Consider the following 24,135-nt stretch of genomic DNA (forward strand, 5'->3'; position numbering starts at 1 on the left):
TTCTTTAGATACAGTGCTGGGAGGAGCACCCCTGCCTTTTCTAACTTCCCATTCAGATAAGGATATTTGTCAGAGATGCATGTTTCCTGAACAAAGCTTGCCTGTGCTAGCTATTCGTGCAGGTCAACCCAATTTTACAGAAGGGCATCTAATAGGTAATAAACCTCTTATTTGAATATGAAAAGAATCCAGTGCCACATTTAGGTATGGACCCTGGACAAATGTTATATTGTGTACACCAAATGATAATTGACACATTTGTGGCTTGTTATGAGCATGTGTTTCCTTCCCAACTTATTGTCTACTTTAACATCCAAATGGCCTTATTGGTTGCTGCTCTGCAGTAGTTGGACATGTTGAGAATTGAGTTGACTAAGACCTATAGGTTTCTTTCAACTTCATCCTTAACTATTTTGATACCCTTCTTGGTGCAGGCAGATTACACGTTTTATTTTGAGTGTATTATCTTCTATCTGTTACTCAGTGGAACACATCTCACTTCCTTTCCAAAAAAAAAGTGTTTGCTAACACCACAACCACAGAAGGTTCACTCACTACACTTGCAGTTCCAGTGCCTGTGAGGTCACTGCCAGTAACATTCCAGCTATCCAAACGTGGCACACATCAGACTTAGCCCAAAAAGAACACAGTTTTTGCTGCTTCTTGCTCACTGGCTCTCACATCCTCTGATTCCAAACCTTGCTGCCTCCCTTTCTGCCCTGTTCACTATTCCTCTCACCATCCCACTTTCAAACTCTCACGATGCTTACTGCCCTGGTCATGGTGAGTGGGGCAACAGAGGGTCTGTGGAGGTTTCCATAGAAACTGGGATCACAACAATGGCTTCAGCAAATGGACGAACTGACCATGTGCCAATTCAGTGTCAGGAGATTTGGAGAAAAATAAAAACTTGGAAATAGTTACCATTATGTCTTAAATTAAACGGGTTTAGAAAACTTTAGATATTCACTGTAATCTCTTATTTCACACAATGTTGTAGTTTAATTTTAAAGAAAGATTGAAGTATCTGCCTCTTGATGAGTTCTTCTAATAAGATGGTGGTTTGTGACTTTAGAATTTTTTGACTTTAGGCTTTCTGAATCATTTCCCCTCCGTGGTTTCTTGGCCCTTTCCATTGAGATGCAAAAAGCGTAGGTAGGTTAGATTTTCTGCCTATTTACTGTGGTCAAATGGAAAATCTAGCCTAGTGTCTTTTATTTCATTACTCATGCCAAGTCAGTATATAATATCCCTGAGTGTACAAAAACAAACTTCAAATCGACTACTCCAGATTTTCTACATTGAGTCTGACCTCAGATCACGAGGGGATGATGAATTAAATTATGATATCCTTAAATGTAGAAGAATGTGAGGAAATATAACTGCTTTTGTTATAACAGAAGAAATTGGGTGATCTAACAGAGGTGTTTAAATTATGAAGAGACTGACTCCAGTGGTTGATGGTATACAGCGAGAGGGGATAGATATAAGATTAATAAACAAAACTTGGATTTCAATCATATCTTCTGCATAATAAAATATCCCAAAGTGTTTTATGGATGCATTACAAATAATACAATCTCCATACACAGTATTAAAATTTTTTAAAAAATTGAATTTCCAGATAATAGCTGTAAGGATAACACAACAAGGTTTCATATGTTGAGACCTCTACTTTAATAAAGCAAACTAAAAGCCAGCTTGGCTAAACACTACTTTTGTGGGAAGCTTATTCGCTGAACTACAGAATCAAACTTCCCTGTTATTTTGAATGCAACCTATATACACATTCATAGGCTTACTTGTCTTCAAATTCAATTTTCTCAATGCAGTTCCAAATTATTCTTGGCTCCTGAGGGTTTACTCCAATTCTTTACCTTGCCCAGCTTGGTAACTTTTAACCCCAGAATGTCTTTAATGATAAGGATTTTTTTCTGGAGATTCCTCCCTTTAACTAAAGATAGGCAAATATTCCAGTTTCAACTAATTCCTCACGAATGTGGTCTCTTCAGTCAGAGCACGAGTACCCAGCTGCTTTAATGCATGGTGAATCTTACAGACATTTGACCTCAGCTTCTCTCCCACTGTGTTTCTCCCTCACTCTTTCTCCCCGATCCCCGCAGACTGGTTGTGTTTGTGAGTTGCAGGGATATTTTGAAAAAATCCTCCTTTCTTAAAGCCCATGTCCATGATATTGTGAATCATGTAGAACTTACATCCAGCTTGATGTACTGATTAGCTGTACTTTGGAGCCCAACTCTCTTTTCTCTTGGAACTAAATGGACAACTTAAGGTAGAATTGTATATAATTTTACATTCTGAATATCTTCTTGGGACTTTGGAGGCCATCAGTCTAACTGCTGTAAACACAAATGCTACTGCCATTGTTTCCAATTGTGAATGCCTTACTCCTTTTACCCGGAAAACCAATCTGAGCCTATTTTTAATCTTTAGCAGACACATTATCCAGATCAGTTCTCAGGCAGTCATCAGACAGGTTACATGTCCCATTCAGATTATCTTCACAACTTAGGTACTATACCAAAATATAGCACTTTTATAAACCCAAAATTCTACCAATGAACCTCATAACTGTAGCAAAGATTTGAAGCTGAGACACATAATGAGATATTAGGGAAGATAACTAAGTGCTTGGTTGAAGAGGTAGATTTTAATGAGCATCACAAAGGAGGGGAGAGAGTTAAAGAAGCAGCAAAGTTTAGGGAGGGCAGTTCAGACTTCGGTTTAGGCAGCTCAATGTTTTGTATTAATATCAGGGGCAGATTCTGGCTGCCTTAGATGGGGACTTGATACTGTACGAGTGCAAGCCAATGAACATGTTGTAATTATTTACATTATGTATAGAGTCACGGTAGATCTGGACTTCACTAGAACCTTTTACACTCAGGACCCAGTTCATGTGACCTGATATTCCTGATATTATTGATGATGTGTTCTATCCACTGGCATAAAGCCATTAATCCTACATAGTATAGTAACCCACATGTTCGCTCAAACTATAAACTGGGTACATCACAAAGTGTTAACATTATCCTACATCCCCCCATCTACTGCACCACCCCCACCACAGTCCCCACCCTCCCACCCCCCCACCATTCCCCCCACCACCCGACCAAACACAGTTGCTGAGTCTATCCCTGAGTCATAGAAGCAGATGCTGCGATGTTTTGACCAATTGACCTGATTGTGTCTGAGCTCTTTTGGAGGAGGCCTAGGATTAATGTCTTCCTGCAGAGGTGCAGGTGAACCTTGTAGTAGGTTAGTCAGGCTGTCTACTCAGTCCGCTGGGCAACTGGCTCATTCCTGTGAGGGCCTTCTGCTGGTGGATTCTGATGTTTTTTTCCTGAGAACTCCCCGATCAGTGCACATGAGGTAACACTGTGGATGAACCTGGCCCCTCCAATTCTGGCCATGGACACACAATAACTTCTCTGGCTGCGGTGATGATGGGTGTTGTTCTTTATGGTCACGTACTATGTTCATGCTCTGGTTAGTCCACAGTTTTGCTCACCCTTTCTATCTCTGGCACCTTGAGAATGGTTGAATGACATATGGAAGACTTGGGAGGTATGTGTAATCTCCTGCTCATCAAGAGTTATAGTAGAGCAAGACCATTCTGCAGTGAAACAGACCCATAACCTAATAAGAATAAAGAGACGCAATCACTTTTTCATAAGGATTTGACGGTGAGAGTCCCTCTTTCAGCTTTTTTACTGGCACGTCAGAAAACCAGGCATGAACAAAACCATAGGCCTCAGTGAAGCATTGGAACCAGTCATTGGCAAACAGTGGACCATTGTTACAGATAGATAAATCATGAATGCTGTTTATGGCAAAGATTTCCTTCAGCATTGCAATAGGTGCTGCTGAGGCAGGACCATGCGTCACTTGACCACGATCCGCCAACAGTAATAATCCAAAATTAATATTACTGTTTATCCTTGCATATTAAAAAAGTTCATCCCAAGGTGCTCTCATGGTTACGATGGGAATGAGAACACCATTAATGGTACTGTACGGTCTTGTCCATGGATTACAATTTGAAAATCATGCCTTCGATAGCTTGGAGATTCCCAGTCACCAAACGGAATTGTGGATTCTGGCCTAGCATATGGGATGCCTAGAGATCCCTGATGAAACTGCTGAAGACTCTCCAGCTTGGGGCCTCTGGAAATGACATTTCTTTCAGCATAGACCAATAAATCATCCAGGAGGCTGAGGTGATCTTGCTATTCAAATTTCTGTTTTAGAATACAATTGCAAGGAACATTCACTGGTCTGTACAGACTCAGAATCAGCTTTTTAGACTGCTCAGATTTCATTAAAGAACTCTAGCAAACTTATCAAATATGTTTTCCCTTTCATGAAACTGTTTTGATTCTGATTGTGATAAACGTTTCTGAATGTTCTGCTATTACTTCCTTAATAATAGACTGTAGCATTTTTCCGGCGATAGATGTCAGGTAAACTGGCCTATAGTTTCCTGGTTCCTGACGCCCCATCTTGAACAGAACTGCCCAGATTTCAGTGACTTCTGGAATTTTTCGAACAATGCCTCAATTATGTCTAAACTCACTTCTCTTAAAACACTTGGATGTAGGCCATCATTTCCTAGTGACTAATCTGCCTTTTGTTTCATTAGTTTGTCAAATACTCAACCTCTTGTGATAGAGACTGTTGCATTCCTATTCACACCTTGCCTATGTGTTATCTTTGGGATGTTTACAGTGTCCTCCACCTGGAGATTGATGTAAAATATTGGTTTAAATTATCTGTTATTTCCCTCTTTCATGTTATCAATTTCCTAGTTACATCCTCCCAGGTCCCACACTTACTTTAATTACTGTCTTTTTTAATTTATACTACATATATCCATAGAAGCCCTTGCTTTTTGTTCATATATTTGTTGCCAATTTACTTCCATCATCAATTCTCTCCTTTTTTATTAGCTTTTTAAACATCTACTGTTGGTTCCTACAAAAAAAAGTACCCAATCCTCTGGCCTGATGCTATTTTTTTGTTGCTTTATATGCCTTAGTTTTTGATTGGATAATCTCTTGGACTGCCTTTGTTAACCATGGGTGGTTTATTCTTCTCATTGCGGCCTTCTTTTTGACTGTAATAAACTTTTGCTGAGCATTATGAAATATCTGATTAAATATCCGCCACTGTTCATCCACTGATTTTCCTTTTAGTCCAATTTCCCAGCCAGCTTTAGCCAACTCTTTCTTTGTAGCTCTGTATTTGTCCTTATTTCAGTTGAGGATGCTGGTATCAGACACAAGTTGCTCTCCCTTAATCTAAATTTGAAATTCGGTCATGTTGTGTTCCCTACACCCTAGAGGACACTTAATTACGAGATCTCTTATTAATCCTTTCAGATAACACATTACTAGATTTAAAGCAGCCTGTTCCTGAGTAGGTTTTGCAACATACTGCTCCAGGAAACAGTCCCTGACACACTGTACAAATTCATTTTCCTTGTTACCTTGGCTAATCTAATTTGTCCAGTCAAGTTTAAAATCATCCATGATAATGTAGTGCCCTTCTTACATGCTTCAATTATTTCCTCATTTATATATTATCCTAGATTGAGGCAACTCTTTGGGGCCTAAAGAACACTTCCACTGGTGACTTCTTTTCAGCACTATTTCCATCCAAACTGATTTCACACCACAATCTACTGCACCTATATCACAACTCACTATCACACTAATACCTTTCTTTATTAATACAGCTACCCCAACACCTTTTCTCTTTTTGCCTACTTCTCTGGAATGCCGAATACCCTTGAATATTGAGTTCCCAGTCTTAGCCACCACATAACCATGTCTACAGAATTGCTGTGAAATCATATTCACTTATTTTTACTTCTGTCATCTATCTTATTATAAAGGCTGTGTGCATTCAGTTATAAGCCTTGGGCTTTGACTTTTTACCATTACTCCTTCACTGGTTCTAATTTCCGCTGCAGTCTTCTGCTTATATTTTCTACCCATCACACTTTGATTATCATTCACCTTTTCAATACGTCTGCTCTCTTGTTGCCTTTTAATTTTTTTAAACTTTCCTTCAATTCAACCCTTCCCCCACTAATTAGTTCAAAGCCTTATCCGCAACCTGAGTTATATGATTCACCAGGACAGTGGTTCCAACATAGATTAAATGAAATCTGTCTCGATGGAACAGCTCTCTCCTTCTTCGGTACTAGTGTCAGTGCCTTATAAATCCAAACTCAATTCTCTTACACTTGAAACATGTGTTTACCTCTCTAATACTATTTATTCTCTACCAAATTTACATGTGGTTCGGTTATAATCTGGAGATTATCATCTTTGTGGCTCTGCTTTCTTAATTTAGCCCCAAACTGCTCATAATCCTTCAGCAGAACCTCTTCCCTCGTCGCACCTATGTCATTGGTACCTACATGAACTGTGATGATTGGATCCTTCCCCTCCCACTCCAACTTCCTGACTACCCAGAAGAAATTTCCTGAACCTTGGCACCAGGTAGGCAACATAGCCTTTGGAACCTGCTGTTTTTCCTGCAGAGAATAGTATCTATTCCCCAAACTAAGATATCTCTTATTACTACATTTCTCTTTCCTCCGCCCATGTGAATGACGCTCTGGACCATGGTGTTGCATTCAGTTTGAGAGTCCTCCCTGCAGTCTGTGTCCTTCTCCTCACTAGGAGCAAGAACCTCATATTTATTGGAGAAAGGCTCTGGCCGAGTCTCCTCCAAAGCTAAATTCTGAATTCCCACACCCTCCTCACTTGCAGTCACACCTTCCTGTCCCTGGTCATAGACCAAATTTGTTGTATTTAACCTAAGAGGTGTGACTGGTAATCCTCCCTTCCTAGCAGAGATATTTGTAGCATCTACAAGCATGAGTGAGGTGCCGGAGTGACTGGAGGGTGGCTAATGTTGTGCTTTTATTTAAAACACATTGGTGGTGGGCATGTTCTTGGAGGTGATTCTGAAAGATAGAATTTACACGTATTTAGAGAGGCAGGGACTGATTAAGGACAGTCAGCATAGCTTTGTGCAAGGGAAATCGTATCTCACAAACTTGATTGAGTTTTTTGAGGAAGTAACCAAAAAGATCAGTGAGGGCAGAGTGGCAGATGTTGTTTACGTGGACCTTAGTGAAGACTATGACAAGATTCTGCATGATGGATTAATTTGTTAAGTTAGATCACATGGGATTCAGGGAGAGTTTGCCAATTGGATACCAAACTGACTTGACGGTAGGGGACAGTTGGTGGTGGTGGAGCGTTGTTTTTCAGACTGTGTCCAGCAGTGATCCACAGGGACTGATACTGAGTCCACTTTTGTTTGTCATTTATATGAACAATTTGAATGAGAATTTAGGAGACATGGTAAGTAAGTTTGTGGATGACACCAAAATTGGTGGTATTATGGATAGTAAAGAAGGTTATATAAGATTACAAAGCGGTCTTTATCAATTGGATCAATGGGCTGAAGAGTTATAAGTGGAGTTTAATTTGGATAAATGCAAGGTGTTGCATTTTGGTAAAACAAACAAGGGCAGGACTTACACAATTTATGGTAGGGCCCTGGGTAGTGTTGTTAAATAGAGAGATCTAGAGGTACATTTTCTTTGAAATTTGCATCACTTGTAGAAAGGGTGGTTAAGAAGGTGTTTAGCACACTTGCCTTCATTGCTCAGACCACTGAGTACAGGAATTGGGATGTCATGTTAAGGTTGTACAGGACATTGGTACGGCCTGTTTTGGAATATTGTGTATAGTTCTGGTCACCTTACAGTAGGAAGGATATTATTAAGTTGGAGAGGGTTCAAAAAAGATTTACCTTAATGTTGCCAGGACTGGAAGGTTTGAATTATAAAGACAGGCTGGGTAGGCTGGGACATTTTCACTAGAGCATAGGAAGTTGAAGAATAACCTTACAGTGGTTTATAAAATCATGAGGGGCATAGATAAGGTGAATAGCAAGGGATTTTTTCCCCTAGGGTGGGGGAGTTCAAAACCAAAGGGCATATTTTTAAGGTGAGGAGAGGAAGATTTAAAAAGGACATGAGGGGCAAATTTTTTACACAGAGAGTAAATCATATGTGGAATGTACTGCCAGAGGAAGTGGTGGATATAGATACAGTTACAACATTTAAAAGATATTTGGAGAAGTTCATGAATTGGAAAGATTTGGAGGGATATGCACCGATGCAGGCAAGTGGGACTTGTTTGGTTTGGGAACATGGTCGGCATGGACTATATGGACCGAATTGTCTGTTTCCATCCTGTATGACTCTACGACTCTATGTTCCCTTGTACGTTGCAGTGTCTGCAGCTCAGACTCCTGCTCATCCACTCCGAGCCAAATAAAAATCAAAAGAACTGCGGATGCTGCAAATCAGAAACAAAAACAGAAATTGCTAGAAACGCTCTCAGCAGGTCTGGCAGCATTTATGGAGAGAAATCAATGTTAATGTTTCAGGTCGAGCGACCTTTCCTCAGAATCCTTAACTCTGAGCCAAAATTTCTCGAGCAGCAAACACTAACTGTAAATGTGTTCCCTGTGGATCACACCGCCTCTCACTTACTGCAGCTGCAACACATCACCTAAAAAGTCATCTTTATTCAAGTTGATTGTTTAATTTAAATGTTAAATATTCTAAAAGTGAACTTCTTTATTGTACTCTTCAAGTGCAATAATGTCTCCTGCTTTAAACTATTTGGACAATCAAAAGACATATGAAAGAAAGATCTACCAATCTCCACCTGTTTTGCTATGATACCACACTTTGGCTCTGTTGGGTAGAAGCTGGTTGAATGGACTCTCTGCTGCTGGGTTTTATCCACTCCCACTGGTATCCTCACACAGGTGGGTTGTGCATGTGCTGGGACTTCCTGTCCGCCATCTGTTCTTATCTCCCGCTGCTGCTGCCCTTCTCACACAAGTCTGCTTTTCTCTTTAAGAAGTTGCCAACCCCACTCTCTCTCTCTTACTTTTTTTGAAGCTCTCTGCTCTCTCTCACACTGTTCTCCACTCTCGATTTTTTACATGGAAATTGCTGGCCTGATTTCAGAAGATTTTGCCATGGGTCAGCATGAAGATAAAAAGTAGGAGCAGAACATCCTTGGGGAATACCAGAGGTCACTGGAGCAGGAGGAGAAAATATTACAAGTGATTTTACGCTATGATTACATTGATAAAATTAATAATTCATATGGGAACACAGGAACAGGAATAGGCCACTTAACCCCTTGAGACCATTCCCCCACTCAATTATTCATCGCCGATGAGCATCCTCACTCTATATAATAGCCTTTGTCTGAAATGCTTTATTATTTTTGATTTAACAATGTCCTCTTCTAATTTGTTGCAGTCTACCTCTGCATTGATTATTTCCCCCAGTTTGGTGTCAATTAGCAAACTCAGCAATTTTTTTGTGATTAGAGAAATAAATGTCTGGTTCAAAGGCTGTGTAATAGAAATGTGTTCTCGTTCATGTTCTGGCATGAGTCCTTGGGTAAGTGGAAGTTGTATTGTTGTGACAGTTCATACCCGAACCATGCTGGGATCAGTGTTTATAGTGAGCCAAATAACTGGGATTTAAACTAAATAGTGGAGATAAGGGATCAAATTTGGGAAAATGCTGTGGATGCTAGGCAAACAAGGTATGAATATGGGAATTCATAAACAGGTGTTACAGGAAGGGATGGACAGCACAAATCTCAGAGTAAACTAACTGATAACTTTGGATGTTGCAAAAATAATAAATAAAAGGCTAACAGTAATGAAAGGACAAAACTAAAGGTTTTAAATCTGAATCCAAATGTCATTCAAAAACATTGCACTATTTCGGAGAAGGGGCAAGTTATTTCAACATATTGCTCCAGAGGGCGGTCATAATCCTCAGCTGAGGTAATTGAGAACAAGGGTGCGATCAGGGACAGGAGGATGTAACTGCATGTGAAGCAGCTATGAGAACCCAGGGGGTTGCTATTGAGGAGCCTTGGCCCCTACAATTGTCCAACAAGTATGAGGTTCTTGTAAGCTGTGCAGACAAGAGTGGGGACTCCAGGAAGAATGAGCAAATTGACCATGGGCCCTTTGGCACAGGAAGCCATTCCAGTAAGGAGAGGAAATAGGAATGTAGTACTGGCAGGGGACAGTGTAATGAGGGGCATAAATATTGATCTCTGCAGCCATGAGCAGGACTTCCAGATGCTTGTTGCTTGCCTGATTCCTCAGGGCTGGAAAAGAACTTGGAGAGGGAGTGGAGAGATTTAGTGGTTGTCATCCATGTTAGTAACAACAACATTGATAGTACTGGAAAGGAGGTTGGCTGGAAGATTTTAAACAACTACTATCTCCAAGGCAATAATCTCTGAATTACTACCTGAGCCAAGGGCAAACTGTTAAAAGGTAAATAAAGTCAAGGAATCAAATGTGTGACTCAGAGATTGGTGTTGGTGGAATGAGTTTCAGTTCATGGGCGACTGGTACCACTAACAGGGTAGAAGGGAGATGTTCCAGTGCGGTGGATTTCACTTCAATCGTGCCAGGGCCAATGTCCTGGTAAATCAAATTACTATGGCTGTAGAGAAGGCTACAAACTAATCGAAGGTGGGGGGTCTGGGAAAGGGGAAATGTAGGCTTATAAAGTAGAGGATAAAGCAACATTAAGAACAGCTACTTGGATAAAATTAACTAGAGTGGGACAGGGAAGGACAAAGTGTACAAACAGAGAAAAACAGCTATAAATAGGGTTAGTGGGGGAAAATGGTAAATAGGGAAAATTAATAGTTTGATACTTGAATGTATACAGCATTCAGAACAAAATAAATTAATTGACAGCACAAATACAGGTTAATGGATATGATCTTATAGCGATTAGGGAGAAATGGTTACAAGGAGATCAAAACTGGAAACTAAATATTTTGAATATATGACTTGTCAAAAGGCCAAGCCAGAAGAAAAGGGTGGAGGTAGAAATATAAAAAAGGGGAAGAATACATCAGGAGATAATGAGGGTGTGTAACAAAGGCAGTATATTAATCCTGGGTGACCTTAATCTACATGTAGATTGGGATAGTCAGATTGGCAGAGGAAACCATTAGGAAAAATACATAAAGTGTATTCAGAACAGTTTCCTAGGACAAAATATTGTAGATCCAACCAGGTGATGATCTGGTAATGTGTAATTGGGCAGGTTGGATAAATGATGCCAGAGTAAAAGATCCCTGAGGAAAATGTGATCATAACATGAGAGAATTTAGCATTCAGTTTAAGTGGGAGGAACTTGGATCAGGAACAGCTGTGCTAAACTTAAATGACGGTAATTACAAAGGAATGAAGGCAGAGCGGACTGGAATGTACTGGGAAAGGAGTTTAGCAAAGACAGTTGAGGAACAATGACAGATGTTTAAGAAAATAGTTCCTGGCTCATAGCAAAGATATATCCCAATGGGGAAAAGTGATTCTAAGAAGAGACTAAACCAACCATGATTAATTAGGCACGTTAAGGAGAGCATCAAATTGAAAGAAAAATATGCAAATTGGAAAAATTGGTGGTAAGCAGTGTTGCCTCTAAGCTGTGCAGCTGCATGCACGTGCAGCCATTCTGGGTTTCTGCACATAACGATCAGCGTGTGCTCGAAGCATTGATTCCAGTTCTGGAATTCGCTGTTGCGGAAGGAAAGAAAATTAGAGGGAATGGTTGTGGTGAGCCAGAGGATTGGGCAAGTTTTAAAACCAACAAAAATAGACCAAAAAACGAAAGAGGGAGAAGATAAAGTCTGAGCATAAACTTCCAAGTAACATTAAGACGGACAGCAACAGCTTCTTTAAATATATAAAAAGGAGAGATGCCAAAATGAACATTAGCCCATTAGGAAACTGGGAAAATAATAATGGGGAACCAGGAAATGGCAGAAGACTTCAATAAATACTATGCATCAGTCTTCACAGTAGAAGACACAAATAACATTCCAAATTTACAAAATATTGAAGGGGCAAAAGGGGAGGAGAAAATAAATACAATAACATTTGTCTTTGGACAAAAAGTGAGAGCATAAGACTCCAGCAACTAATGGGATCCATTCCAGGATATTAAAGGAAGTAGCTACAGAAGTTAGTGGATGCACTGCTAGTTACCTTCCAAGAATTCTCAGACTTTGTGAAACTGTAATACCTTTTTCAAAAAGGGAAGGAGAAAATAACAGGTAACTATAGGCCAGTTAACTTGACATTTGTTATTGGGAAAATGTTAGCATCTATTATGAAGGTTATAATAGCAGAATATTTAGAATTATATAATATGATCAAGCAAAGTCAGCGAAGCTAAATGAAGGAGAAATCATGTCTGACATGACATGAACTTACTAGAATTCTTCACATAGGTAACAAGCAGGATAGAAAAAGGGAAAAAAAAGTGAATGCAATTTATCTGGATTTTCAAAAAGCATTTGATAAGGCATCATATTTTAAGCCCTTAATAAGACTAGAGCCCATTGTTTAGGAGGTAGTATATTAGCATGATTAGAGGATTGGTTAACTAATACAAGAGGGAGAGTTGGACTAAAGGTAACATTTTCAGGAATGGCAACTTTTAACTTGTGGTGTGCCACAGAGATCAGGGCTGAGTCCACAATTATTTACAATATATATTAATGACTTGAATGAAGAAAGTGAATATACGATAACCATGTTTGCAGGTGACACAAAAATAACTGGGGCACAGAACATTTACAGAGGGAAATAAGAAGGTTAAAATGAATGGACAAAACACTGGCTGATAGAATATAAAGTTGGAATGTGTGAAGTTATGCACTTGGCAGGAAGAATAGTGGAGATGAATTTTACTTAAATGGAAAACGATCGTGGAAAGCTGCAGAACAAAGGGAATCGGGAGTCCTTGTGCATGAATCACAAAAAGCTAGCATCCAAGTTTAGTGGGTAATAGAGAAGGTAAATGGAATGTTGGCCTTTGTTTCGAAGGGAATGGAGTATAAAAGCAAGAGGGATTTGCAAAACAATAGAAGGCACTAGTCAGCTGGAATACTGTGAACAGTATAAGGCCTCTTATCTAAGTGAAGATATACTGGCATTGGAGACAGCGTAGAGAAGATTCACTGGGCTGATATTGGATATGGAGGGGCAGTCTTATGAGGAGAGATTGAGGTGGGCCTGTACTCATTGAAGTTTAGTAGAATGAGAAGTGACTTAATTGAAACGTGCACAATTCTTCAGGGACTTGACTAGCAAATGTGGAGAGGTTGTTTTCCATTATGGGAAAGTGTAGGACCAGAGGGCATGATCTCAGAATAAGGAGTCACACATTTAAGACAAAAATAAGGTGGAATTTCTTTTCTCAGAAGGTAGTGAATCTGTGGAATTCTTTACTATAGAGGGTTGTCAAAGCTGGTTCATTATCTATACTCAAGGCTGAGATACATTTTTAATCAGTAAGATTATGAAGTGTTGTAGGGAAAAGGCAGAAAGTGGAGCTAAGAATTATCAGCTTAGCCACAAACACATTGAATGGCAGGACAGAATTGATGAGTTGAATGGCCTACTTCTCCTCTTATGTCTCAAGGTCTTAAAATAGTTGAATTGAAAGTGCAAATAGAAATAAACAAATATGACTCAATCGTGATTACATAGACATGGAGGGATGTGTCTTTTAATGAATGATTAATAGTGATGGATGATGTAAGTTCAAGAAATAGAAAGTGGATGTGATTTGGATAGATATGAGAAACAAAAAAGGCAAAAACTCACTTGCGGAAGTAGTGTACAGACCCCTAACAGTAAGCACATGGTAGGATGGCTGTAAAGGAAGAAATTATGGAAGCTTCTCAGAAAATTTATCATACAAGATTTTGAAATACATGTAGAAATAGAAGCAATCTTAATGTGATTTTATTCTACATTTCATTTGAATGAAAGAAAACTGTATCCAAGACTAGTATTTTAAACTTAAATAGGGGCATTCATAAAAGTATGAATGCAAAACTTGTTAATATGAACTATCAAATTTAGTTAAGAAATGGGTCAATGGACTTGTAGTGACATGTAAAGGGATATTTCAGAATACACAGAACGGATATATTACTACAAGAAAGAAACATTCCACGGGGAAGATGCACCATCTGCAGTTAACAAAAAAATGTTAAAAATAGTATCAAACTTACTGCAAAAGTAAGTAGTTACAGAAGAATGGGTGGCTGGTCAGAAGACTGAACAGAATATATGTAACAGGATAGAATGGCATAAAAAAAGAGTGAAAATTGAACATGGAGGTTCTGCTGGACAGGGTAGTGGAGATGTTTGATGTCTTCTTCCACCAGAGCTAACACAGAAACCCCCAAAGCCAGAGCATGCCAATCTGATCTGAGGTTGCCACTGGATCTGTGCAGTCTCAGCCATCTGGAGGCATCCATAGCAATGGCAAATGACCTTCTCCATATCACCAGACTAAGCGTCACACTATCCTCTCTGCTACTTCACACTCTTTCTCAGCTACTGCACCCACTCTCACTATCGCCTGCACCATTCTCCCTCAATCTCTCTCATGGGCCCCCAACCCCAACAGCATTAACCCTGCATGCCCTCTGCAGTCCACAATAGAGTTACTGAGGTCTAAAACACAGAAAAGACTATTCAGCCCATCAGGTTTGTGCCAGTCAAAAACAATCACCTAGCTGTTCTAATCCAGCAAATAGGAAACAAAGACTCAAGATGGATGGTGGGCTGCTCGACACACCCCTTAGGAGAGAACATATTGACCTGGGTAGAAGATTGTTTAGCTAATAGGAAAAGGAGAATGAGCATAAATGGGTCATCTACTGTTTGACAAGAATGGTGTACCACAGGAATCAGTGCTGACGCCTCAGCATTTTACTATTTATACAGATGACTTTGATAAATGGACTGAAGCTTTGGTTGCTAAATTTGCCGATGTCGCAAAGTTAGGTAAAAATGTAAGTTGAGAGGATTTACTAGATTAATTCCAGAGATGAAAGGCTTGTCTTATGAGGAGGGCTTGAGATGTTTAGGTCTGTACTAGCTGGAGTTTACAAGGATGAGAGGAGCTCTCATTGAGGTATATAAGATACTAAAGGCTTTTGACAAAGTATATGTAGAGGCTGAGGGATGGCAGATTTTAAACAGAGATGAGGAAGATTTCTCTCAAAGGATTGTGAATCTGAGGAATTCACTACCCCGGAGTGAGGTGGACATCAGTATATTAAACAAATTCACGGAGGAAATGGACAGATTTTAATTAGTAACAGGTTAAAGGGTTGAGGGGAGTGGGCAGGGAAGTGGAGTTGAGACCAAGATGGGATCAGGCATAATCTTTGAGTCTGATTAGTTAATTAAATGTTTTGCCTTTTGTTTCCATTTTAAGTACATTGAATGCTATGTTTACCAGTTCCGTCTTCCAGGTAAATACCAAATCAAAATTGTTATTTAAAAATTACGCTTTCTCACTATTGTTACATGAGATATTCGACTGTCTATTTGTTAACCTTAATGAGATCAGCAAAATGGTGAGGCTGAATTGCCTACTATTGCTTCTAGTTCTTATGTTCTTATGTAAGAGGCTATAAGGAAGTTACAAAGGGATAGATAATTAAGTAAGTGGACAAAGATAAGTAAACTGGAGTTTAATGTGGGAGAATGTGAAATTATTCTTTTTGGTCAGAAGAATAGAAAATTAGTATATCACCTAAATGCTAAAAAATTGCAGAGCTCTCAGATGCCTAGGGATCTATGTGGCCTTGTGCATGATTGCAACTGTTTAATATGCAGGTACAGCAAGTAACTAGAAAAATTGTTTTTTTAATGTGAGAGGAATTGAATGCAAAAGTAAGGTCGTTATGCTTCAGTTCTCCAGGGTATTGGTGACACCATATCTGGAATACAGTTTACATTTTTGGTCTTCTTATTTAAAGAAGTACGTAAATGTATTGAAGGGATTTCTCGGAAGGCTTACCAGACTAGTACCTTCACTGGATGGTTTGACTTATAAGAAAAGGTTGAAGGCTAAGCTTGTATCTGCCAGCATTTAGAAGAGGAAGAGGTGACTTGATTGAAACATACAAGATCCTGAGGATTGTGGACAGGATGCATGTAAAGAGGATGTCTCCTTTGGTGGAAGAACATGGAAAAAGGCCTAGTGTTTAAAACTAGAATTCACCCCATTTATTACAGAGATAAGTATATTTTTTGCTCACAGAGAGTTATGAGTCTTTGGAACTCTCTTTCTCAAGAGACAGTGGAGGAGACAGAGTCTTTGAATATTTGTAAAGCAGATAGGCTGTTGATGAACAAGAGGATGAAAAGTTATAAAGGTAGGCAGGAGTATGGAGTAATCAGATCAGCCATGGATTTATTAAATGGCTTGGGGCTGACTGGCCTCCTCCTGCTCATAATTTGTATATTGGCATGTTTATGCTTTTGATTCAAAGCCTGAATAACTAATATGAATTGTAAATAGCAGTGGCCCCAGCAAGGGACTGTGGAATACCAATACCCACCTTCTGTGTTTGAATAACTACCCGTGACTCCCACCTGAAGCCTAGCTTTCAAATCTGTCACTTGTATTTTGACTCCAGATTCTCTGACCTCATTCAGTGTCTATTATGGGGTCCGAGTAAAAAGCTTTTTGAAAACCAGAGAAATCACATTTATTACCTTACTGTTGTTTACTATCTCCATAAATTGACTCCAAAAATTTAATGGGATTGGTAAAGCAAGACTTTTCCTTTTTGAAAGCCATGCTAACTAGTTGTTCTTTATTCTCTTTAGTAGTGATTCAATTTTTCTTTAAACCGCTGATGTAAAAACGATTGGTCTATTATTTCCTGGACCTGTTCTAATGCCTTTAAATAGGAAATATACTTGATATCCTTTTCCAATTCTTCTAACAAATTATTAAATATGTTCAGTAATACCTCTGCTAGCTCTCCTCTAAGTGTTTACAACTATACTGGTGCAATCTATCTGGATCAGTGGTTCATCCTCTTTGAGTCTAATTAGTTAATTTAATATATTGCCTTTGTTTTCATTTTAAGTACATTCAATGCCATGGTTACCAGTTCCCAGGTAAATACCAAATCAAAATAGTTATTTAACAATTATGCTTTCTTACCATTGTTACCGGAGGTATTAGACTGTCTATCTGTTAATGTCCTTGATCCCATCACAGCCTTCTATTTTTATTGAAGTGCCTGTAAAATATTTTATTATTTTGTCTTCTGTTCCTCAATAACTTAATTTCATAGTTTGTCTTTGCTTTCCCTTTCTTTTGACATCTATCCTAATTTCTTTGTATTCTCTCTTTACATGTAGCCATCTGCTATCTATGTACTTAATGTAAGCCTCCTTCGCAACCCTCAATTATTCCCTTACATCTTTATTCATCCATTGAGTCTCACCAGCATTGAGTTTTCTTTTCGTTTATTTTAGTGGATATATTTGTCCTGCACTGTTAAACATAATTTTAAATATTTCCCAAAGTTGTTCTATGTTTAATTATCTATAATTACTGTACATGCAGTTACACCCCATCACTAAAGTTGCATGGAGAGAACCAAATTACTTTTTGTCAAGGACTCTGTGGACTCAACTAAAATTTCCAACAACATAAAAAATAATTATCAGATTTAATTTGTGATAAATGTTTGCAATAATTAGACATGTCTCTTTAATTCCTGAATTAGAACGGACCAGCGGAAGTTCAGAGCCATTGGGTTCCTACAAATGGACAAGATGCTTAGGTTGATTAAGTTGATTGAAAACTAATTTGATCTATAGCAGCTGCAAATTGCTCTCTGATAACCTTTTGTCTATTTCACATACAGGTAAAAGGAGGTTGCACAGCCAACAATTTGATAAATAAACTGATTGGAAATGAAGTTTGAATTCTTCAGAATTTTTAAATGCAATGATGTAAAATTGTGAATAAAACTAATTACAGCAATTTAACAGTATTAATGCATTTTTATACTTAATCCACTGTCAATCAACTAAGTTTTAAGGAAATTCATGCCCATACAGCTTCAATTGATGTAATTTAGATTTTATTGCACTTTTACGAAAACAAAAACAGTGGTTTATATGTATGTAATGCTTTTACATAGTGCAACTTCTCAAGGTGCTTCATGGGCCCATTGCAAGTGTGACACTGAGCCATGTAAGGAGTTATAAAGAAAGACTGCTCAAAGAGGTAGGCTTTAGGCAGCACCTTAAAGGAAGAGAGCAAGACGGAGAAACGCACAAGTGTATGAAAGGGATTCCAGAGATTGGGACCGAAGCAACAAGAAGCACAGCTACCAGTGGAGCTGTCAGGAGGGAGGGATCACATCCGGAGTGAGACATGGCCTGAATGAGTGTATAGTTCAGGCATTTTGGAGGCAGCATGGAAATTCAGTGCGGAGAGGAGGAGATGCTTCTTGCTTGCTTCTTGACTCATAGTTTGTAAGCTTTTTTTTTTAAACAGGATAAATCGAAACCTAAGATCGGAGGCCCAGAACAACACAAAGAGTGACATCACAGGTAAACCATAAATTCATTGCTGTTAATAGCTATAAGTAATTGCTGCTAATTTGACCATCTATTAAAGGTTACTTTCAGATTGAAGGAATATTTACAGATTACAAACTAAAAGACCAGTAGGAAATTGAAAAAAGAACACATTAAGAACTAAGTAATTAGATAGTGCTGCAGGGCCATGTGTTGTGCCTGCATGATGTAGTAGCTAGTGAACCTCATTGTGGTTCACAGTGACCATATCTGTAGCAAGTGCTTGTTGCTTGAGGAACTCCAGCTCAGAGTTGATGAGCTGGAATCTGACTTAAAACACTGCAACACATCAGGGCAGGGGCTAGTTACCTGGATAACTATCAGGAGGCAGTCACACCCCTTACATTAACTACCTCGAATTTGGTCAGTGGTCAGGGACAGGACAGCATGACTATTAGTGAAGCTGGTAGAGGGTTCCAATAGGTAGTGCTGAAGGAGCCTCAGCCCTTGAGCTTGTCTAACGTGCTTGAGAATCTTGCTCCCTATGGACATGAGCATAGTTGTTAGCAAGGATGAGCAAACTGACTATAGCACCGTGGTATAGGGAGCCATTCAAGAGGGGGAAGATAAGAGAAATAATAATGATAATCAGGAATAGTGTTGTCGGGAGAACAGACACTGTTCTCTATGGCCAGAATCAAGAGTCCCAAAGCTATATTGCTTGCCTTGTGCCCGGATCAGGATATCTCATCAGGCTGCAGAGGAACTTGGAGTGGGAGGGGAAAGATCCAGTTGTTGTGGCCCATGTAAGCACCAACGAAATAGATGGAAAGAGGAAAGAGGTTCTGCTGACAGAATATGAGCATCCAGGGGCTAAATTGAAAGCAGAACTAAAAAGTTAATAATCTCCAAATTGCTACCTGAGCTAATTGGCACAGGATCAAGAAGATTAAAGAGGAAAATGCATGGCTCAAAGATTGGTGTGGGAGAAATGGGTCTGAATTCATGGGACAATGGTGCCAGTAGTAAGAAAGGAAGGAGCTGTTCCAATGGTATGGGCTCCACTATATCATGCTGGGACCAGAGGCCTAGCAGATCACATAGCTAGGACTGCAGATAGAACATAAATCTAAATATTTGGGGGTGGGGAGGGAGGGGGGTGGGATGTGTGTGTGCAACAAGAACAGAAATTGCTGGAAAAACTCAGTGGGTTTGACAGTATCAGTGGACAGAAAGCAGAATTAATGTTTCAGGTCCAGAGACCTAGGACTCATAGTTCAACATTCTTTTAAGGATAACATGCAGCTTCAGTTGCTAGTTAAGTAGGCGAATGCAATGTTAGCCTTCATTTCGAAAGGGCTAGAATGTAACAGTAGGGATGTACTGCTGAGGCTGTATAAGGCCGCACTGGAATATTGCGAGTGGTGTTGGGCTCTGTACTTAAGGAAGGATATGCTGGCATTGGAGGGAGGCCAGGAGGAAGTTTACAAGCATGATCCTGGGGATGAAGGGCTTGTCATATGAGGAGCGGTTGAGGACTCTGAGTCTGTACTCGATTGAGTTTAGAATGATGAGCGGGGATCTGCTTGAAACTTACAGAATATTGAGAGGCCTGAATAGAGTGGACATGGAGAAGATGTTTCTACTAGTCAGAGAGACTAGGACCTAACAGCACAGCTTCAAACTCTTTAGAACTGAGATGAGTATGCCAATACCATTCCCGACTTCATTACTAAGTGTGTAGAAGACTGTGTGCCAAAGAAGTGAATCTAAATGTTTCCTAACCAGAAACCATGGTTGAACTGGGAGATCCACTCCTTACTGAAGTCCAGTTCTGAGGCGTTCAAGTCGGGTAACCCTGACCTATACAGGAAATCCAGGTTCTGCCTACTCAAGGCTAACAGAGACACCAAGAGGCAATACCAAACTAAGCTGTGGTTGGTTCGCTTGTTGAGCTGGCTCATTAGTTTGCAGATGTTTCATTACCCTGCTGGGTAACATCATCAGTGCAGCCTCTGATGAAGCGCTGTTTTATTTCCCCACTTGCTATTTAAACTCTGGGGTCCATTGGAGTTGATTAGCTTATTTCTAGTTTCTCTTTGCAGTGGTGTGTGTATAGGGTCTAGTTCTATGTGTTTATTGATGGCCTTCTTGGAGGAGAACCAGGCCTCTAGGAATTCCAGTGCTTGTCTCTGTTTGGCCTGTCCTAGGATCCTGATGTTGTCCCAATCGAACTGATGGTTCTCCTTATCCGTGGGAGACGAGTGAGTATCGGTCATGTGTTTTTGTTGCTAGTTGGTGTTCATGTATTCTTGTGGCCTGTTTTCTTCCTGTCTGTCCAATGTAATGTTTGTCACAGTCCTAACATGGAATCCTATATATCACGTTGGTTCTGTCCATAGTAGGTAGGGTTCATGTTAGCAGTTGGTGTAGGGTTGATGTAGGTTTGTGTGCCACTCTGACACCCAGTGGCCGTAGGAGTCTTGTGGTCAGTTCAGATACGTTTTTGATGTCCGGTAACATGACAAGTGTGTCGGGGTGTACCTGTTGTTGTTTGTGTGACAGGCATTGTCGGACCCAGCTGTTCAAGTATTCATTCTCTCTGAATACTTGGTGGAGGTATTCTTTTCATTCTGGCATAGGTCTGGGTTGCTGCAGTGTGTTATGGCTTGTTTGAACAGTGTTTTTATGCAACTCCTTTTGTAGGTGTCGGAGTGGTTACTGTTGAAATTTAGGACTTGATCCATGTGTGTGGCCTTTCTGTATACCTTCATCAGAAATTCCCCATTGGCCCATCACGTCCAGGAATGGGAGCTGTTTGTTCTTTTCTTCTTCTCTGGTGAATTTGATGCCGGTGAAAATGTTGTTTATAAGTTGGTGTGATGGAAGTGTTGTCCACATATCGGATCCATAGTTTGGGTTGATCTGTGGAAGGGCCATGCTTTCAAGTCTCTGCATCACTGCTTCTGGCATTAGTCCAGAGATGGGTGACCCCATGGGTGTCCACAACCCGAGCAACAAATCTACTCAAGAATATTAGACACCTACAGGTGCAACATGCTCAAACTGGCTCGGAAATGGGAAACCTACACCAAACGACAGAGCTCTACCCGCGAGCAACTCTACTTCCAACATGGATGCCTCAGAAACCAGGTACAACTGCGCAGTGTTAGATACAAACCACCCATCGACAATGATTTGATTTATTACATCTTTGGGTATATTAACATTTTATACAATTAGAGTCCTTTGTATTTAATTGACAGGACATACAGGCATACAGGACAGCAGAACACAATGGCCACAGAATGGTGAAAGTAATGATTAACGAAGCCCACAAACGACTCCACAGATATGACAAGGAAGTTATGTGCCAAAAATCCCTATACCTAGACGCAACCAACCTATAGTGGACAACAGACTTAGAACAAGCCATTAACATTAGTCAACAGAAAACCAAAACCAAGAAAAGACAAATCCTACAAGAAAGGCTAGCCAAACTAACCAAACTAAACAACAGCCAGACGTCAGGCACCTGGATAAGAAATCTGTCCGACAGAAAACTAACAGACACAGAGAAAGCTGTATTAATACGTGGACTCAATTACAACCACAGAGATGGTAACAGGACAGAGTTCCTAGCCACACTAGAATCCACTCTGAAGACCAATGGCATCAATGAGGAAACACAATAAGCTATAAGACAGGCAGTGGTCCTGACACTGACCAGAAGGAACGAACTTAACACTCTCAACACGACAGAAAGGAAGGCCCTGGAAAGAAGACAAAAACATCATAATCCTACCAGCAGACAAAGGGCGCATGACAGTAATTCTTAACAAATGAGACTACATCACTAAAACACTGTGGCTCAGTGGTTAGCACTGCTCCCTCACAGCGCCAGGGACCCGGGTTCAATTCCAGCCTCAGGTGACTGTCTGTGTGGAGATTGCACATTCTCCCTGTGTCTGTATGTGTTTCATTTGAGTGCTCTGGTTTCCTCCCACAGTCCAAAGATGTGCAGGCCAGGTGGATTGGCCATGCTAAATTGCCTACAGTGTCCAGAGACGTGTAGGTTAGGATGATTAGCCATGGGAAATGCAGGGATATAGGCTACGGCAGTGGATGTAGGAGGGATGCTCTTCAGATTGATGTGCACTCGATGGGCTGAATGGCCTGCTTCCACAGTGTGGGGATTCTAATTCCAGGAGCAGCTTCTTTCCTGCTGTTATCAGACTTTTGAATTGACCTCTCAAATGTTAATGTTGATCTCTCTCTGCACCTTCTCTGAGACAGTAACACTGTGTTCTGCACTCTGTTCTGCGACCCTGAGGCACTTTGTATGGTACAATCTGCCTGAACAGCACACAAAACAACACTTTTCACTGTATCTCGGCACATGTGATAACAATAAGTCAAACTCAGGAGGAATTTCTTGAACCAGAGGGTGGTTAATCTGTAGAACTCATTGCTAAAAAAGGCTGTGAAGGTCAAGTGATTGAGTGTTTTAAAGTCAGAGATGAATCTGTTCTTGATTAGTACGAGGATTAATGGTTACAGGGAGATGGCAGGAGAATGGGGTGGAGAAATACAGCAGCCATGACTGAATGATGGAGCAGACTTGATGGGCCAAATGGCCTAATTCCGTCACATATCTTATGGTCTCATTTACATGCTGCCCTTCAGCAACATCATCTTAAATTACATATTTGTTTTGACATTTATAGCGACAACATCTGCATCACTGTTCTCAACTCCTTCATTCTTGTTAACTTATCAAACTGCTTATTCGAATTACAGTAGTGTATGAGCAGAAAACTTTCTTCCAATTCAACACTGGGATGACTAAAGCTATTAACTTTGGTCTCTGCTCTGAACTTGGCTCTCCAGTTACTGACTCCATCTTCTCCTTCCCTGTTTGATATTAAACCAGATTGTTACCAACTTTACTGCCACATTTGGTCTTGAATTGAGTTTTTGACCACATATCCATGTCAACACTAACCTACATTCAATTCTGTAGCATTGCTTGATCCCAATCCCACTTCATTTAATCGACTACCAAGCCTCCCATTTCAGCCGTTACAACTTGTCAACTTGACTATTAGGATGCACTCCTCACTAGCTTGACACATTCTGCTCTGTGGAAAATCAAAACACTGATGTCTATGTCCTTATTCACAAGTTCCACGCACCTAACGCTCCTCTGCTTGTTTTCCTATCCTGGCTCCCAGTCAAGTAAGAGCTTGATTATAAACCTTCCATGATCTTGCCCCTCCATTTATGAATTCCCCAAACTAGTCAATTCAAGGCCAGAGAGTGGGCTCACTGAGGACAGTGGGTGGGCTCCCAAAGCTAGAGGACAAACCTTCCTCCATTGGAGAAGTATGCTGCTTTTTCAGTTGAGTGAAGGAGCAGGCACCACAAAATGGATGAGCGAGAGATAGAGAGAGGGAGAGTACACCAGATTGGAAGCGCCCTCTCTACATCGTTTTAAATTATAAATTCGAAAATGCCCTCAGCAGGAAGACCAAATTGTGAAGGGGGAATTCCTGTACCAAATGCCTGTGCTAAACATCAAGGCATTACAGAAGG

General features: G+C 40.1%; 1 protein-coding gene across 2 annotated transcripts in view; it reads right to left on the minus strand.

The window, feature by feature from the left end:
- LOC109929127 (SPARC (osteonectin), cwcv and kazal like domains proteoglycan 1) overlaps positions 1-24,135 on the minus strand; it is a 468,013-nt gene that overhangs the window by 104,893 nt on the left and 338,985 nt on the right. The gene's annotated exons all lie outside the window — the stretch shown is intronic.

This window comes from Rhincodon typus, chromosome 12 (assembly GCF_021869965.1).
Source record: "Rhincodon typus isolate 14 chromosome 12, sRhiTyp1.1, whole genome shotgun sequence".
Classification (NCBI taxonomy): Eukaryota; Metazoa; Chordata; class Chondrichthyes; order Orectolobiformes; family Rhincodontidae; genus Rhincodon; species Rhincodon typus.